General features: G+C 37.3%; 1 protein-coding gene across 1 annotated transcript in view; it reads left to right on the forward strand.

The window, feature by feature from the left end:
• The first annotated feature begins 1,704 nt into the window (after positions 1–1,704).
• LOC145470029 (uncharacterized) overlaps positions 1,705–13,171 on the forward strand; it is a 399,370-nt gene continuing 387,903 nt past the window's right edge. Inside the window, exon 1 of the mRNA XM_081453866.1 lies at positions 1,705–1,735. The gene's annotated coding sequence lies outside the window, so the exon portion shown is untranslated. The remainder of the gene's footprint in view (positions 1,736–13,171) is intronic.

The following is a 13,171-nucleotide window of genomic DNA, read 5'->3' on the forward strand; positions in this document are numbered from 1 at the left end:
AAGTTAATAACTCTTATTTGAAAAAGTTAAAAAGGCGTGAAATTGATGTGATGCTTTGTGTGCGCTAAAAGCCGCCCTAATTGTGTAATTATTGAGCATCGCATAATTCAAAAAAGTATTATTGACGCACAATTCACCGTTCCCAAGACGTACCCGGCTGCACGTATTGAACTTGAAATAACGCATGCGCAGCGTCTACGTGTGTTTAGGGCGGTCTTCTTTAATGAGCAAACAAAAAAAAAAACGTCGAGAGAGAATAACTGCAAAGTTGTGCTCATGATAGAAATTTGAAGAAACGTGTAAGTCCAGCTTGGAGAATGTCAAGCTAAGACTAACAACCATTCTTGCATTCCTAATGTCCGGTCTCACCGAATTGCATTAATAGGCCATTTCCGAGTTACCTTGTGCTTCTGTTTCAAGAAGAGCCTCCACGCAAACCTTTTAGAATAAAATTGAGTTTGATTTGCATGAAAATAAACATCTAGCGGGAATACCTTTTAATATGAATGGTTTCGCAAGAAGACTTGGTTTTTTCTTCTTTTTTAACTCGATTCGTATCTCGAAATGATATTCTTTGTATCGATTGAGGAGCTCTTAGCATAAAGTGGCTTTTCCATTAAAGCCCCGCAACAATTATTAAAAGAGAAGTTTTTCCTACGTGATACATGTATGGTTTGTATTCCGCTTATATTAATTATTATTTAGTTTTTAGCTAACCGCTAGCCTTAGATATTTTATACTTGAAATTATGCTGAAGAAATTTACCGCGTATAAATAAAGTTATCAATTAATGAATTGCTACAGAGGCGAAATGCAACTCGGTAGTGGCCTATTTCATTTTATAAATATTTTTTTTCTACATTTCTATATACGTTTTCATCTTAAGTTAGTACGCACTATTTGGATACCAGTTTGTTGCGTATTAATAACATGTTTGGTTGAGATGTCACTATAGTGTGAAAATATCAGTTTTTATCTTTAGTTAGCACGTATGTATTTGAACGAGCTTTCGGCTTATAGGCGTTTGAACGAACAATATTTAAGCACTATTTGGATACCTATTTGTACGTATTGATAACATGTTTACTTGAGATGTCACTATAATGTAAAAATATCAGTTTTCGCAGTGTTTTAATTGTTTAGTTATGGTCATGTTTTGTCCGTTCAATTTGGAGCTCGACTTTCACAGAAAACATTTCCGAACTATCAGGATGTTAAATTTCCCTGAGAGAAGATGACAAACTTGCCTAGCTAGTCGACTCTACTTTCTCACATTTTTGTAATCTTTTGTTTATAACATCACTGTGATCTTTGATCGTAATTTTCACACACAAAATTTGTCTTTAAATTGACATGAAGAATGCAAGACTGCGTATTAGTCTTTAAATTAATTGAATTCTAGATGATCTTGAGTTTCTTAACGTTTCTAGTATAAGGACGAACTTTCAGCTTTTCCCGCTGGAAACTACAAAGCCTGCCCCAGACGCATGCGCTTTCTTTCAGTCTCTTCAAGTGCCGGCAAGTATTGGCAGTTGCAACTTGAACCTCCATAATATGACTTTTCAAATTTACAGCTGTCAGTTTCGTGTTCAATAATTTCATTATTAGACCTTCTTAAGTTAAGGGAAAGCAACAGACAACAATCAGTTCTCCACAGAGAGCTAAGCAGTTGAGAAGATTTGGATCTCGGAAGAGTACTTTAAACGAAGACATTCAAGGGGAAGATTCTAACGCAGTAAGTATTTTAAGTTACATTTTACATTTGCCCTCAATCCCTTGTTACCAGCTCAAGAAAAACTGAAGAAATTAAAAGTTTCTTTTCGATGCTCATACCCTTTGTTTTCGCAGAGTACGATAAGTTCGCACGAAATTAAACATTTTAAAGGACTGCTATTGCTCTTGGCCTCTATGTTAGCATTTCTGTAGATTCCCTGTCTCGGAGACGCTTTCGATCTTAGGACGGAGAACAGTTTCGTACAAACAAGGGGGAAGAATTTACCCCGATTAACATCATTTTTGCAACTTCCATGGCCAGGTCTGTTTGAACAAGAAAACCAAAAATCACTATTGTATTATTAGTAGCATGTTGTAGCCACCTTTTTACGGGGTGTGAAACAATATAACATTAAGATGCCTGGCCAAGTTGATTCAGTTACGTTTGTCTTCTTTTCGAATACAGTTAATACGGTCTTTTGAAATAAATTCTCTGTCACTGGTACATGTAAGAATGGATCAGCCAAGGAGTCCCATCTTAAAAATACAGCATTTGTATGTGGTAACCAGTTGATGGAGTTTGAGAGAAACGAAGAGGATTTCATACCGCTCTCAGGAAAGAAATATATCCGTAAAGTGATCGGTTTGGAAAATGAACCATAACGGTTATGACAAATAAGTCGTCAAAGAAAGAACCAGCCGATCAATTCATCGATCGAGAGCTTCGCAAACGTTTTCTTTGGTTTTTAAATCTCCTATTTTATATTTTACATTTTATTTTTTATTTTTTTTATGTCAACTTTATTACAATGGCCGTTTCAGAGATACGTTAAAAACTCTTTTTTCTAAATCGTTGACAAATTAATTCAAGTGGAGATATCTTGGCAATATAATCAACACTAACAAGAAAATAATTAATTTAACCAAACAAGATATTTTGTTTGCTTTTGAATCATAAAATGACACGTTTGTTTTGAAAAGTCTACTTTTTCTAGAGTTATTCTCCTCTTTACCTATCTCAGATTTGCAGTTCATAACATTGGTAGAAAAATAAACGTTTCATCACCAGTCCCGTGGTGCAGCTCCCCGGCCCATTTTGCTAAAAAACATCAAAGCATTTTTACTTCCTAAGGTGATTCCTCAGAAATAAAAGTTGTCGACCGATTCTTTTGAAAGTTTTTTTAATGTTCCAAAAGTGGAATTAAAGGACAGGTCATCGTTCTAAGCCTACGTGTAACTGTATCCACCCTCCCCACCCAGGGAAAAAAGGGGGATGGGTAGTGCTACATGTAAGCTACATTGTGCTCGAAAAATAAATATGATTGGCCATTTTCATTTATTCCTGTACTGGTTATAATCAAGTGCGTTTTTTCATCGATTCACGTTGCAATTTGCAGTAGTTGAAAGAAAAGTATATTAAACTGACCTGGAACAATACTGGTATGTTTAATCCACATATCTGGAACATTCGGAAATTTCTATTTTTGCCATTTTGGAAACAGGTTTCACTTTCTGATGTTTTAACTTTCAATGGCTGTTCATTTATCTCTCTCAGACATGTTTGATGTGTCGACTGCCTCGAGGCGTTGTTTGACACTGCCATGGTGGTTTCAAACTATTATGACAGTCATTTTGATAGAATTTCTCATTCTTTTTCAACAACACTTCAGAATTAGTACATTGTATTCCATTATGAGTATTTAAATCGATTTTCAATCAATTAAATATTTGCGTTATTTTCTTATAAATCCTGAGAAAAGTTTGAAATCGAAAGTGCTTGGTGGCAGAGAAAATAGCGGATCAAAGATGAGAGATGATATTTTGTAGGGAAAGTTCAGGGTTATTTGAACGGAAAATAGTCTCTTTTTTTTTGTCTCATTATAACAAACCCCCCTGGACAGATATTACTATCATCTCTCTTGTACCACAGTAGATGGGTGAATTTACTTGTAGCTATGATTATTGTTTTCGGTTCATTTCTTGAGTCGTCTGTCCAAGAGCAAGTCAGTTCGTCAGCCCCGATATTACAACGTATGGTTTTATAAGGAATCTTTGTCTGTCTTAGAGACCTCGCAGACTATAGGAGAATCTTCGTTTACAATATTTGCCTCATTATCATAAGCGATACAATTTTTGATGGAGCAACACAGAGATTAATACTGAATATTGAAAGGACACAGCACGATTAAGTGCCCCAAGGAATTTGAGCGCGATGTATTGAATACCTTTTGTGCGACGAGGGTTTAAAAGCTCAAAATTTTACAAAAGAATGTATGAGCTCATTAGCGCTTTTGCCAGACAGAAGTTTTGATGTTTTTGAAAGCCATTTTCTCCTCGAATATTACATCCGAAGGGCCAAAAAGTTCACCACCTACTAAGTTTCACAAGCTCTTTACGTTTTTCTAGTAAAATCGTGTCTAGCATGATGCCTTCTATGCGCAAAGTCGTATGTTAATGAGGAAAAATGTAAACAATGACGTCAGCAAAGATTCGCCTATTGACCGAGATATTCAGAGCAGGGAAAGGGGGATGGGGGGTGGGCATTAAGTTAAGACACGGCATTTTTAAGGGCTTTTAACATTAGACATGATGATAGATGCGAAGGCAGCCATAACACTACCGAACGGAACCTTTTAACATTGTTTACTGAATTTGATTAGTTGCATGTCATTTAATTTGATGTTTTTTGGGACGTACTTGAAAGGACAAGAAATGCAAGCAAATGGACCCAAGAAGGCATCTGGTTGGATACAATGACTTGAATCCACATCAAGTTCGACAAGTAGTCGTTACTTATTTTTCATGGTGACTTAATTATTGTACATGAGTTAAGGAGCCGCGCGGGAACCATAAGTGTGACATTGATGCTTGAAATCAACCATGTGCAGCTCTAACATGTCTAAACTTGAAGCTACTTTATATGACTTACATGTTTTATTTCTTTATTTGTCAAGGAATATGAAGTGCTTTATTGTCTTCTTAATGACTTGGTCCTTGGTGGCGTCATTCCCTCTCGATAAACAAGCTCAGATAAACACGATATCTTCATACCTCTCTACTTCTACCTCTGTACATCTTTTTTTTAAGTAATTGTTCTTGTTTCCCATATATGATGATTATTTTTTTTCTTTATCAGGATGAAGATCGGGGCAAGGACAAAGATGCTGGTTAGTATACCACTAGGTTTCTTTTAGCATTTTCAGATTCAATATCACTATTTAATTTCTCGCCAGCTGCTCATTTCTATCCCTCATCGTTAACAAGACCACAAACAAATAGATGGCACCATCGCACGTGGATCTTTAAAATATTGCCAAATCCTTTTTCAGCGTGTTTACAGTTTTCAGTCATAGATTCGAGTAACCGATTGGTTCTAAATTGAATTTTCAAAGAGAGGCCCATCAAAATCGTATAAAAGAATGTTACTTAAGAAATAGAACACATTATATGTTTTTATATTACTATCGAGGTAATGAAACTCGAGTAAAATGTATAACGTTATTCTGGTGTTATTTAGTCTAAAGCTAACAAAAATAAGTCTTGATAGGAAAAGATACGATGACATTTGTGTTATGAAATTGCGCAAGGCTGACGAAGTAAAATGGCGTTTTGCATATAAAACATATTTTCTTTTGGTTGTCTTGAATACATCATGTAAATTAAATCAATGTGATTAAAAATAGTTCCAAGTTATCTGATCCTTATTACTTTTACCTTTACTAGCTTTCAGTTGCTTTTGTTCAACGAACAAAAAAAAAAAATCCTCATATACCTTTCTTGTTAAGTCCATAAACAATCATTTTTCCCGATCTGACAAGCTTAGTATATAAACCTACCGATAATAAGGAGAACTACGGGTTTTAGTGAATTAAATTATGTCCTTTTCACAGAAACACGACTGAACGACCCACAGTACCTTCCATACATCCATCATATCCCGTATATTGGCAAACGTCAGATGTCGTTTGGGGCCACCGGTGGCAATGTTGGCCAACAGGTGACCAACTCAGGGAATGTTGCTGTCGGACATCAATTGAACTACGGATATAATGGCCGACGAGGTGGGTTCTACTTCTTGTACATGCAAATGTACGAGATATAAATAAAAATCTAAGTATAACTTACCGAATATATAACTTAATTTCTTTTAGTAGGCTCTCAAGGTATCTCCGCTCCGGTCTTGGTATTTATACCCAGCTTTTGGAAAAAAAACAAAAAGTGGCACACGAGGCGATAGCTGAGAGTGTCATTGTTGTTCTTACCATATTTTGATGTCTTCTGTAATCTCATTATTACTGAGCAGACGCACGGCAACGTGGAATCTATTTATTTCATAATAGATAGATTTAGCCAAGCCTAAAAGCGGAGCTCCTGATTGCAATAATTAACCATAAAGGAAAAAGATGATTTGTTTTTCTTGTATCAGAAACTAAAAAAAACATATATATCAATTGTGAACATGTAATTGTTCAGCGTGTGGTTTAACTATTTTCGCAAGTTAAATTTTAACAAACTATACCCAATAAGCGTAACTAGGTTTGTAGAAATTAAACACGCAATATACATATGTCGTTTGCCGGCTGGGAGCTAGGTCTTAATAGTGAAAAACTAAGACCAGCATCGGTCTTAGAGATTCTACCCGAGGCCGTAGGCCGCCGAGGTCAGCACTTTCAAACTCGAGGTCACGATTTTTTACTTTACCGACCAACCCTAATCCGGCAAATAACAATGTTTATTTTATTTATTTATTTATTTATTTATTTTTTCTAGTAGTGAATTGGGTTACAAATGATTTTGTTCACGCAACTATGTCATTAAATCGGCTTATATACAGTCTAACCCTTTCGTAAAAAATCTTTGTATCGAGCGTATAACTCAGATACAGATTTCTTCCGAGCTACTTTATGTTAGTTGCATTTAGTTCACCAGTTAAGGTCTCCAAAAGTGTTTCTTCGATGTGAAATTTTGAGCAAAATTCGAAGTTGTACAACAAAAACAATCTCTGTCAGTTGTTGCCTTATCTCGATTTGTTTTGATTGGTCGGCCTAATTGCTTGGATTATTGTTTTAGGCTCGTAATTAAAAATAGGATCCACATTACCTTTACCTTTATTAGATTTTAGTTGCTTTTGTTCAACGAACGAGAAAAAAACAAATTCTTCATATATCGTTCTTGTTAAGTCCATAAAAAAAAAAATCCTTTTTCCCGATCTGACAAGCTTAGTATATAAACCTACCGATAATAACGAGAATTACGGGTTTTAATGAATTATATTATGTCTTTTTCACAGAAACACGACTGAACGACCCACAGCGAAAAGACCGAAAATGAATGTACATTCCTTTTCAGGGCATGCAAAACGGCTTCAGTCGTAGTTTAGTAGATATTTGGGTTAATATTAACTGAGCACATGCACGAAGAACTAAATGTAGAAGTAGCAAGGCAATAAAAGGGGTTTATAAAGCAGTTTTACTGTTTGTTTGATGAGCTTTCCTTTGATTAGTCTTGCAGTGGAATTGCATTGTGGGAAGGTTAGGACAAGAAAAAGATGTCGAGAATTTGAATGTTACAGAAAACTGGATCCAAAAGTGTCAAAGATGCCGCTAGTCTAATTGAAAACGGAATTTATACCACTGTTAATTTGCCTTCAAACTCCCATAACGAGCTCCTTTCCGTACTGAGTATCAACCAACTCTAAAATTAAACCAAACACAAAAATCTCGGCTGCTAATATTTAACATCCTCCTCACTCCCCTCACTACTTTTAATCCCTATCGCATTATCCCTCCTTAAAATTTCGGATTTTTTTATTTATTTATTTATTTTTTGAGGACACGTGTGTATTTTCTAATAACCTAGCAAGCTTTTTGCACAGGCCTTTAATTATTTGTACCTTTCTGAGTATCAGTACTGATATAAGTAATGGCAAGGAGACTGACTGGAATCTGTATAATCACGCGTACGATTCGCGAATCGGACAACGGTATTACGGGAGTCTGATGTGTTTAATTCAATAAATATGGTCGAACCTCTGGTTGCGACAACCTTGTCATACTGCAAGCGACAGTATGACAAAATACTAAAACGTTCCTGGGAAAATTAGTATATTTGTTACCCCTTGTAAGAGACTGAAATTTCTCAATGAGAGGTACTCTCGAAATTAACTTTTCATTTGAAGGCAAAAATTGAGCAAAATTAAAATGTGGTGGCAGAAGTAGCCCTTACGTAGTGCGCTGGGAAAAACTGTTCTGGATCGACGTTTTACAACAAAAAATTACAACAAACAAAGTGACACATAATTTTGTGATTGTTTTGAACTTTACTAATTTAGACACATGGAAACTTATTTTTATGAGGATGGCGCAGGAAGGCTTGCGTTACACCTGGAACAAATTTAGTAACTGAGTCACAAAAGTATGCAAAATCACGTGATTTCTGAGAAAAAAGAGTCACATTTGGAGTGTTATTTTGCGAAGAAATTCTTGACATGCTGGTGGACTATTTTTGTCAAGATTTGACAAGAAAGCATGAGAAAGACCTACAATTTATTTGGGGAAATACGATACTGTCTTAAGAAAGTGATCTTCTTTGAAGTCTTTAAACTGTTTTTGCCACAAGATCGGTCTTTCACCAGTTTTGAAGATGGCTGCCTTTGGCTTACGTTTCGTACAAGCCAAAAGTACTGTGTTAAAGTGTTGTCGGCCAAGAACCTCAGACACTGCTATTTGTGGTTTTAGAAACGTTTCCAGACCTGTTTCTGGGCGCATCTACCAGGAGCTTGCATTTTTCTCGCATTTTCTTGCACAACAGCTAGAAATAACTTTGTTTGGTTTGCCTTGTAGCCCTTCAATAGTAGCATCACAACTTGACTCTTTGATTCTTTAAACCGCTAATGTATCACAGGATTGTAGTGCACTTAAAATGGATTATGGCTCATTCCTCATGCCCTCTCGTCGAATTCTTGAGAAAAAATCCACAAACATATAACGATTTTCTTGGCACAACAACACTAGTCCGACATTACGATGTTCATGTAAACCATAACGTATTTTCTCTCGGAAATGGCGCAAGTTTCCGTTATTTTGTGATTCAGTCCGCAAATTTAGATCAGCTGTAACGCAAGTTTTCCTTGTGAGATCTATATGAAAATAACTTTCCATGTGTGGAATTTAATAGGGCAATTTAAGACAATCAAAAAATTATTTCCATCGTTTTACTTGTTTTAATTTTTGCCTATCTAGAACAGTTTTACCCAGCGTAGATATGAAATGCGATATAGTTTTTTTTTTTTTTTTTGCGCTCGATGAGCTTAAATTCGAGAAAACCAACAAAAATGATTTTCGCCCCTACAGTTTCCCAAATGGCCGATCGCAAAGACTGAAAATTAAGAAATCTGAGCATAATTTCCGTTCGCGTGCTAATGAGAATCAAAACTTGTCGATCCTTTTTCTTGTAAGTACGTTAAGTATCCAGCTATTAAAAACAAGTTATACTTTGACTTGAGTGCAATTCAAATACCTTGTTTTTGCAATCGCAATTTATTTATGCATGCTACTATGACCCTACTATTCCAGTTGCAGAAACAAAGCTTGCGTAGTGGGGACAAGGTTTACGTAGAGTACACAAGTTTTTTTTCCACCCAATCCCCACTACTTCCTTGCCTCTAGACTAATTAACTATTTAAAATTTATAAATTAAACAAACATTATAGTTTACATCTTACTGCTTTAGCAATTTATAGCATTAGTTCCATAGTGCCTTAGCGAATGGCAGCCCCCAAAACCATCCAAATAGTGCAGTCTGCACTAAAAAGTGCAAAACAACAACGTGAAAGAATTCACATAGTTCACAATAAGATATTGGATAAAAGAACAAAAAAATAGACAAAGCGGTACCAACAACTACCGAAGGAAAAGAATAGAATCATTTCTCTCAGAAAAAAACTGAAACAAAAAAAGCCAGGAAAAAAAAAAACAAAACAAAATAAAACAAGAAAACCAAACCTAAACCAAAGCCAAAACCAAAACCACAATCACAACGAGAAACACAACCACAACCACATCCACAACCACAACCACAACCACAACCACAACCACAACCACACCCACACCCACACCCACAACCACAACCACAACCACAACCACAACCACAACCACAACCACAACCACAACCACAACCACAATCAGAAACAGAACCACAACCAGCACCTAAACCAGAACCACAACCACAACCACAACCACAACCACAACCACAACCACAACCACAACCACAACCACAACCACAACCACAACCAGAAACAGAACCACAGCCACAACCACAACCACAACCAGAAACAGAACCACAACCACAACCACAACCAGAAACAGAACCACAAGCACAAGCACAAGCACAAGCACAAGCACAAGCACAACCACAAGCACAAGCACAACCACAAGCACAACCACAACCAACCAAACCAGATAATATTAAACAGATCGTTATCTGACATTGTTAGTTTTCTATCGAGCCATTCAAACGCTACCAAAATAGACCAGGCCGTCGATAAAACCCCGGAACATGGAACATTCCGGAACATCATGGAACATCAAATAATTATCATAATTATGCGAAAAATATGTAAAATGAAATTTTAAAAAAATTAAATCAAACAAAAATAAACTGGTATCAGCTCGGAAAATAGAAACAAAACAAAAACATAAAAAAAGGAAAAAAGAAAGAAAAATGAAAGTCACTGCAATGAGTGAAGGCTAGCAACTAAGAAGAGTAATCCATTCCTTCCACTCGTTCGCCATCAGTTTAATCACGTGACTGTCCTTTATTCCCAGATTTCGTTCTTCACAAAAAACTAAGGTGGTGGCGTTCGAACTCCTTAATCAGACCTAAAAGTACGGGTACACGAGTGTGATATCTTTATTCAATTCATCACGTCGATACAAAGATATGCGTATACGCGATTTCTCATGAAGAAATAGTTTCTCCATGAAATAGAAACAGAAACGCTTCCGCATCGAGTTTCTTGTCTAAACTAGTTCGGACTGCTCCACCTCTGATGAGAGTGTAAACAAATACAAACACAAAATTTAAAAACATTTGAGGACGCGCGCACTGTCTTGCGGAGTCGCTGGTAAAAACTTTATTGTCTCTAGAAATATTTGTTACAAATGTTGGCGATCTGAAATTGAATTCTAAGTGTCGCCAACAGTTCAAATGCATCTCCTAGAAAATGTTTTTCCAGTACAATTGCAAGTTAATACTTATTTAATTAAGGATACTTTTACCGCAGGCTATAATCTATTCTTCGCTAGTTTAACTTCACGTGCAGATCGTTATCTGACATTCGATCAAACTTAGTTTTCGATCGAGCCATTCGAACACCTTCAAAGGAAACCAGACATGCGAAAACCGCGCGTGAACGCGCTGCTCTATAAATCTTTGATTACCACTAGTTTATTAATAATAACTTGCTTGTTACTCGGGCTTCCGGAAAGGCCGAGTCTGCACTTAGTGGGTCATAGTGCCAGGCGTTCCTAGCGGAGCGGCGCGAAAACTGGAGATGATAAATAGCAACATGAAGATGGAATAGGGACAAGACTACGAATACTGGCTTCACAAGCAACTGTATGATGCTCAGACAAACACCTCAGATGTTAGAGAAATCAGAGATCAAAAAATGAGACGCAATGAATTACCTGGCATTCATCGTCAGAATCGTCCATGTTTGTGTTGAAAAACAGAGTGCTGAAAAGCGACGTGACGCAATTGGCGAGAAAGAGGAGGGGCCTGCGCTCATTGTGGTCAGTTGAATGAATACTCAACGCTCCCTACCCCTCTGCTACCGACTCCCTCATCCCCAATAATATCTTTTCATATTTCAAGCTGATACCAGTTTATTTTTGTTTGATTTAATTTTTTAAAATTTCATTTTACATATTTTTCGCATAATTATGATAATTATTCGATGTTCAGGAATGTTCCATGTTCCTGGTTTTATCGACGGCCAGTAGACCAAAAATTTGAAGTACGCGCGTGAATGCACTGCTCCAATCTTTGATTACTACTAGTTTATTAATGATAACTTGCTTGTTACTCAGGCTTCCGGAAAGGCCGAGTCTGCACTTGGTAGGTCATAGTGCCAGGCGTTCCTAGCGGAGAGCGCGAAAACTGGGGACGATAATTGCAACCTGAAGACGGAGCAGTAGTGACAAAAGTATGGCCCTCAGATGTTGAAGAAATCAGAGATCAACAAAGGAAACGCAATGAATTACCTGGCACTCGTCGTCCGAATCGTCCGTGTTTGTGTTGAAAAACAGAGTGCTTTAAAGCCACGTGATGCAATGAAAGAAGAGGATCCTGCACTCATTGTGGTCAGTTGAAGGAATACCCAACGCTCCCTGCCCCTCCCTACCGACTCCCCTACTCCCTAAAATATCTTTTCATTTTTCGACCTGATACCGGTTTATTTTTGTCTATTTTATTTTTGAAAATTTAATTTTAAATATTTTTCTCATAATTATCATAATTATTCGATTTTCCGGGATGTTCCGGAATGTTCCGGGATGTCCCGGGATGTTCCGGGATGTTCCTGGATGTTCCATGTTCCAGGTTTCACAAACTCCGTGCGACTGATTCGAATATTTCCCCTGATGAATAAAAGTCGTATTTACATTGCCATTTCTTGGTGCAGGCTCGCCTTAATGGATCTTGAAATTGCCTTTAGAGTACTTTTCCGCCCATTCCAAACGATCTTCGACCGGATAAAGCGGCAGAGCTTTCTGTCGCGACTGGAACTAATCAACAAATGCAATCACTGAAAATACAGCCAATAAAATAAAGCTGCTCCCACGGTTAACACCCCAAAGCCAAGGCGATTCAAAGTCGTGTTTATTATATCGGCTTCCGTTTCTGTCTTTGTGCCACAGACTGTGATGCTCAGACTTGCTCAAACTCACACACTACGCAGCAAACGAAAAGATCCTCAGACCACTTTGAAAACCACGAGGTAGCCTTAAGATATCCGCTTTTCGATGCTTAGACTTGCTCAGACCACTACGAAACCAAGAGGTGGGCGATAGTCTTTGCGCGTATGACGTATGACGTCATTCAAAATGACGCAGAACACTGCAGACGGTCAACGAAAAATATCAAAAAATTTCGCTCTTGAAACCACAGGACACCCATGATTATGAACTGTATTCTGCGAACGCAAATAGCCTAGTCGCGAATCTGGTAACGCGCGTCAAGATACGAGGTGTACCCATCCGGCATTGTAACTTTTTTGTGCGGGGGGGGGGGGGGGGGATGAGATGTATGTTCAGAGGCAAGGAGATATTGTAATGGAAATTTTAAATCACGTGAACAAAACTGCTGGATTCAGCTTAACATAAGTTTCGGTTCCTGAGTCACGCAATACTCATTTTCGGATCCTTTTTCTTATCCAACCCTTTCCTCAATGCAAAAA

Source organism: Orbicella franksi, chromosome 15, assembly GCF_964199315.1.
Source record: "Orbicella franksi chromosome 15, jaOrbFran1.1, whole genome shotgun sequence".
In the NCBI taxonomy this organism is placed as follows: domain Eukaryota; kingdom Metazoa; phylum Cnidaria; class Anthozoa; order Scleractinia; family Merulinidae; genus Orbicella; species Orbicella franksi.